This window comes from Oculina patagonica, unplaced genomic scaffold, assembly GCF_052425735.1.
Source record: "Oculina patagonica isolate OP01 unplaced genomic scaffold, crgOcupat unplaced1150, whole genome shotgun sequence".
Lineage (NCBI taxonomy): Eukaryota > Metazoa > Cnidaria > Anthozoa > Scleractinia > Oculinidae > Oculina > Oculina patagonica.
In genome coordinates, this window is record NW_027557140.1 from 1 (window position 1) to 6530 (window position 6530).

The following is a 6530-nucleotide window of genomic DNA, read 5'->3' on the forward strand; positions in this document are numbered from 1 at the left end:
GATAATAATTTGTCATTTTTGAAATTAAATAACTGACAGAAGTGACTAAATTTACTTACTGTTCTACCAAGCCATTTTAGGAAGATTAAACGTTTTCCACTCAACCTGGGAAATCGTTTAAAGTTCTGAAATCAAACAAAACTGCATATTTTCATGCGTATAGTAACTTATTATAATTGTTAATTATGGTAATTTAAATGTGGCTAAGCAAGTATCTTAGGAACTAAGCAAGTACTTTCACTGACTTGGTCAGTGTGACAGTGCCTAGTGGGTGGTTGCCGCTTTCAGAGTTGCCATGGATACCTGTGTGCCCTGCTCAGGCTCGTTTTTCGCCTTGGAACCACCACCCACTCTCATAGGTACCTTCCCCAAGCTCATCTATTGGTGATGAGTTTAATATTATTACAGTGGGAATAAGAAAATTGTGAACACTTTTATTAAACTTGTGCATAAAAATATATAAGGCTCAAAGAGCCAAAATGCTTGTCCTTTGCCTCTCTCTCTACATAGCAAGAAATGGCCCACTTTTACTTTTCTCCTTCCTCCCTCCCTCTCTTTCAAGAACCCAGGGATCTGCCACTGCAGACCACCTTTAAGCTCCTAGCTATGTATGCCAATCCTTTTTGGTACTACTATGAGTGCTGCTGCCTGCTTGCATACCATAAAATTCAGGTTATAAGCCCCCCTTCCCCCCCCCCCCCCCGCTATAAGCCCCCGGTTATTGGCCCATCTATCTGGAAACAAAAAATTACATCCGATTATGAGCCCCCCTCTGCTGATTGACAGTACTGAACAGGGCTAAAAGCGTTTTTTCCATCAACACTCCCCTGGCTCGTTTTGAAACTTTTATTTTATTCTGCTTATAAGCCCTCCCGGATATACCGTAAGCGCCCAACCTCGAATAAGCGCCCACCTCGAATAAGCGCCCACCCTGTAGGTAGGAAAAGTTAATAAGCGCCCAGCCTCGATTAAGCGCCCACCTCCACCCCCTATAATGAGGGCACAAGAGGAAGTTTGATTATTGTTGAAGTTAAGATTAAAATTGACTAAGTACTACTAAGAGACTATCCCGAAGACCTGAGTTTTTTGTCAGTTTTTTTTACTGAAACTTTCAATGAACATTTAAAATTCCGCTTTCTTACATCTTCCCGTTTAGTTATTATACATTGTTTTCTTGCAAAAGTAAATGTACTACTTGCTAAAAATTGTGAAAATTTAATAAGCGCCCAGCCTCAAATAAGCGCCCACCTCGAATAAGCGCCCACCCTCAAGGTCCAAAAATGTAATAAGCGCCCAGGGCTCTTAATCGAATAAATACGGTAAGCCCACCCAAAACCCCTTACAAAGTTGTATAAGCCCAAGGATTATAACCAGAATTTAAGGGTAGTTGATTGAGCTACTAGAATTCAGGCAAGAGAGAGAAAATGGTTGACTTACATCATGTTTTAAGTTGTACTCAATGGGCTGATCTGGTTTTCCAAGCTGTCTCTCGACTGATGGGGGAGGGGTCCAAAAATAATCATGGAACATCCACAGCAAAACCAACAAGGCTACAACTCCAGACAGGATGACCAACATACTATAAGCCTAATAAAAGAAGGTAAATTATTATTTTATAAAAGATGGTAAATTATTAAGCTGGGTGAATTAATAAATGATAAAGATGAAAAGTTCATTTGTCATGAGCATGGGACAAAGAAAAACTGAGTGCTGACAGGATTTGAACCCATGACCTCCCAGATACCGGTCAGGTGCTTTAACCACTGAGCCACAGAGAGACTCTTGGCTAGGCCAGTTGGGTCTTGGTTCATCTGTGACATGCATCCTGCATACTGCTGAGATCAACATCTAGCAGTATGCAGGGCGTCTGCCACAAATCAGCTTGTGAACCTTATAAATGCCCTAGCTCACCATGTCTCTCCAAATTCAAATTCTGTCAGGGACTCAGAATTTTTTCTTTGTCCCACACTCATGACAATTGAACTTTTCAATAATTATTCATCCTTATCATACTATATGCCTGACCCAAATTCCTGTCTCTCAGCGTTCAACACGCAACTAACAAATTATACAAGGAGAATTAAAATATAGACTGCATGACTACTAAACGTGGCAAGCTCTCGGGCGCCTTATATTTAGACAGCACTCGGCTTTTGATATGTTAAATACTTAAGATTTAAAAGATAAGCTTAACTTTGCTTTGCGCGTCACAATGGATGGTTCAAAGCATAAGTTAAGATTTTAAAAAATGATGCAAAAAGAACACTAACTACAACATTGCCCGCAGCAGATCATTTCGAGGTCGTAAACTCTGCGTCACGTTATCTGCGGCCTTGTTACGTGTCACCGATTCCCAAATATTATTAGCTTTTCTCAGAGCTAAAGTTGTAAGACACTTGAATAAAGTTTATCTTTCTATTTATCTTGTGAATAGCATTAATTAATAAAAAAACCCTGCCTATTTGTGGGTCTCGATCAGAGCTGGGTATTGGTGTCTTCGGGCCAGTGTCTTTTACTCTGCTCGTCTTCGGGTAACTGCTCTCTTTACTTGCTGTATGGATGGGTGATCATGACCTCAGAAATGAGATTAATCATCAACCAATGGATCTTTTTAATATATGCATACGGAATCCCTCACACAATGATCTTGGTTGGGAGACAGAAGAATGTTATTATGATCGCCCAGCCTCGTCCCCAGTCGTCCCCGGCGAATTTGGATGTGACGTCACCCGCCAAGCTTGTCGGGAAAGTTCGCCTAGGACGCCTGGCAATAAACGGCAAATCCAATATGGCGGAGCCTGTCCAACGATTGAACTTCAGTAAACTTCTTGAAGAACTTAAAAACGCGTCAGAATTAGGCTGGGATTCCTTCATCTATGTCTTCCAGCAAACTCGTGAAGTAATTAGAGATTTTTTATTTAAGGTAGAAAAATTAAATGCCGATTTTTATGCACCATCTAAAGAGCTTGAAGATGTTCCACTAAAAACTGTAACTGGCGATGGGAGCTGTCTCTATCGATCGATTTCTCTGTTGGTGAACGGAGATAGAATAGTGGTCGCTCGTGGAAAGTTGTATGATGAGTATTTTTGCTTCTCGCTTACACAACAACAACAGCGGTGAAAAGATAAAAGGCTCAAAGCTGATAATCCATCAGTACTTTCAACTGAGCTTTCGTGTGTGCTTTCTTTGTTCCTTTGCCTTCGCTTTTTTCGAATATTTTTCGCAGTTTTATCCAAGGTAAGTGAAGTTGTAACTATTTATTCGAAGTATCAGTAGCAAAATATATGACTAAAGCTACTTATCAGAAAGCTGTGTAGTGGTTTGTTTTCTGGGAAACAAACGCTGCAATTCGCCTACTGTAGGTGACGATACCGAGTTGTGATGTGTCAACTCAGCTGCTTAACAGATTCAACTTCTCTCTTGTGAACCTCAGACTTGTGAGACTCTATAACATACCAAATTCATTTCGGCCACTAAGCATTGACAAGATTATGATTGTAAGGAAACAAAAAACTGTTCCTAATGGACTGGTATCAAAATGTTTAGAATGGCTACATTTCAGTTTAAAAGTGGTTTGTTACTGTTATTTAATGTTATATTTATATTGTTACTATACAAACATTATCCAGAGTATCTTCTAGATATACAATGTACTCTATTTGGATTCATTAAAGACCTTTAGCCACTTAGCTTGGCACAATCAATCAAAAGGCTTTATTCTTCTCTTATGCTTTAGACAGATGGGTTGGTACAAGCAGATCAGGTTTCATCAGCTGGCAATGTCATACATTTTCTATGGACAGACCTCAAATATCAAGAGAATATGAAAACACAATATAACACTTTCCACTGCCTCCAGCTTTCCCTGCCTCCTCCCCAAATCACCCCACCCTACCAAATGCACTCCCCTAAATTCCAATTACTACTAGTTTTAGTATATATTGCAAGAGTTGAATACATGTAAATACTTTTGTATACTGAACTGTGTTTATGTGTGTGTGTGTGTCAGTCAAGCTCAGTTTAATATCTCTGCAAGTAGGAGTTAAAAAGGTGGTAGTTTAAGGAATGGGAAAAATAGCCAATGTACCCATGTGAGGAAAAATACAAATATTTTTGGGCTGTCAAAAATGCAGAATGGGGCTCACAAATTAAAAAGAAGCTGGTCCAAAAGCCCCAGTAACCAGCTTTTCTGGAGCGGTTCAAACAATATTTAAACATTATATATTTTGATATTTTAATTTATTTGCAAATAAACATATAAACACAGTATATAACCAAAAAATGGAGTGAAATTCTCATCTGCTACAAAGTGCTCAATAGCTGAACTAGAGCGGTGAATAACAGTAAAATCACAATGATACAGTATGTACCTTGTCTAAAGGAGAAAGCAGTGCACTTCTGTTTCTTTTTGGACATCTCAGCAGGTGAATTTGTCAAAACTACACAAAAATTGGCAGCAAAATATATAAACTTCAGCTGAAATGCTAACTCTGCAACTGAGGGAAATTGAAATAAATTTCCACACCTTTTGGGCTGACAAGAACTGTTGGCTATTTAGTGGATCTACACAATGGAAATGTTATTAATTCACACTCGGAATCTGCAATAAGTCATGACCAGCTGTAATTTTTATTTTATAAGCTCATTGAATTGACGAAAATGATTGAAGCATACTTGTAATATATTACCTGAACATGGCCCAGGATTTGGATTAACATCTCCTGCTAATGAAATGAGCCAGAGTATACAAGAAAAAGACAGGCTACAACAAGATCAAATAAAGTTTTGGTTTACGAGAGTTAGATTATTATTTTTTTCTCTAAAAAGCGAAATAACAATTTACAGGTAATCAATGACAAGCTTACATGCATCGGGGTATAAGCCCTCTTCTCTCAAGTAAGCTGAATTGTTTCTTTGTTTTCGCACATAAATTTGTAAACAACAAAGGTCGAAAATCCCGACCCTAGCTCTATAAACATTGAGATCGACGCCTTTCAGGTTTAAATAAAACTACCACAGTTACTAGTACCTGGCGAACGTAATTTGCTTACCACAAAGAACTTCTAGATACATGTAGACCCATGTATCACTACGAGTAGTGAACGAAAACAATTAATGATAACAGAATAATTTTCTTAACTCTAATACGACCAATACCATTCTGCAAGGCAGGAAAAAACGGCATTACAGTTCGTCTCAACCATCTAAAATAGTCCACAAATGTTCAAAAGGGATGCAGTTTTCTCATGAACCAGAAATATTTTCTTTTCCTCGCAGAAAAACGTATATTTTCGTCGAACTTTATCTGGGACTTTTTCTCGCTAAACTGGGACTTTTTTGCCATTTTGTGCCAGGCCTCGCGCTATCGCGCTCGGTTCTAGTCCTCCTCCGCTCACTCGCATAGCGCGGTATGGCCTGGGGACGAGGCTGATGATCGCCAGTTGAGCATGCAGCAGAACCAGCAGAACACAAAATACACCGAGAGAAGACTGGTATTGAGAATCGAGACCCATGCGCCTGCGAGACTCCTGCACGTTAGAAATAATCTTGATTTTTGCTGTCGATTTTGTTTTGCTCGGCACAAATTTCTCTTTAAAATGAATTAATACAGACATCCCTTACTATTAGCAGGGCAGTGGAGCGTATATAGGTAAGTGTGCTTCGAAATGATGCTGTGAACTTACTTGCAAAGTTTTGGGGGTGATACTTCCCCAATCCCAGTTCATCAAATCATAGGCGTACGAGGCGGGGGGGCGAGGGGGGCTGCAGCCCCCCCAGTGCCGAAATTTTTCGGGCAAAATGCTTAGAATTCGGGCAACAAGCCTAGGAAAAAAATAGAAAATAAGCCGACAAATTTCAATATTACGTTCAAAACTAATTACATCAGCAGAAAAAGTATTGAAAATATACCGAACTTTGTCGTTCAAAAGTCTAAATTTCTCATGCATCTGCTTCCCTTCCTCTTGCAAATTGCTATAATCATGTTCGATTTTCCTTGCAAATTCTGCGTGACCTATCAGTTTGATTCAGTTGCAATCAGCTTAGCTTTTCTAAAGCTTGAGCGTTTGCGCGCGGTGGACCCAGTGTAAGACCTTGAAACAAAGCTGTTACAAATGTGATAAAACTGATGCTTTTCTCAAATGTTAAGTTCTCAGTTCTTTCGACCGATTCATCTTCTATGGTTTCACACGCTTTTGTGTAACTTGCAAGTGGGGGGAAAACGATGTAAATTGGCTTCCTCAAAATACTTTAATTTTCGCTAAACTAGGGTGAATAAATAAACTATTTCTGAAGATAAAGGATTCAGTGCATTGACACCTTCGGGCAATGCCACGAAATTAATTAAAGAACTATCGTTTCCTTTAAGCAAGCAGGCAAGGCTTTTTTACAACTATTTTAATGCACGTTTTGTTTTGCATATTATATAGGCCTCTTTATTCGGCTTTCAAGCCATGCCAATTTCTTTTCGGGCAGTAAGGTCTCCGCCCCCCCAGTTCCAAAGGTGCCCGTACGCCTATGCATCAAATGA

General features: G+C 39.4%; 1 long non-coding RNA gene across 1 annotated transcript; it reads right to left on the reverse strand.

Annotated features, from left to right (window-relative positions):
- Positions 1-53: 53 nt before the first annotated feature.
- LOC144639649 (uncharacterized) lies at positions 54-2861 on the reverse strand. Its single transcript, XR_013568190.1, has 3 exons — positions 2459-2861; positions 1438-1587; positions 54-125 (listed from the first exon to the last, which is right to left on the reverse strand). It is a non-coding gene; the product is annotated as an uncharacterized LOC144639649 (long non-coding RNA).
- Positions 2862-6530: the final 3669 nt, after the last annotated feature.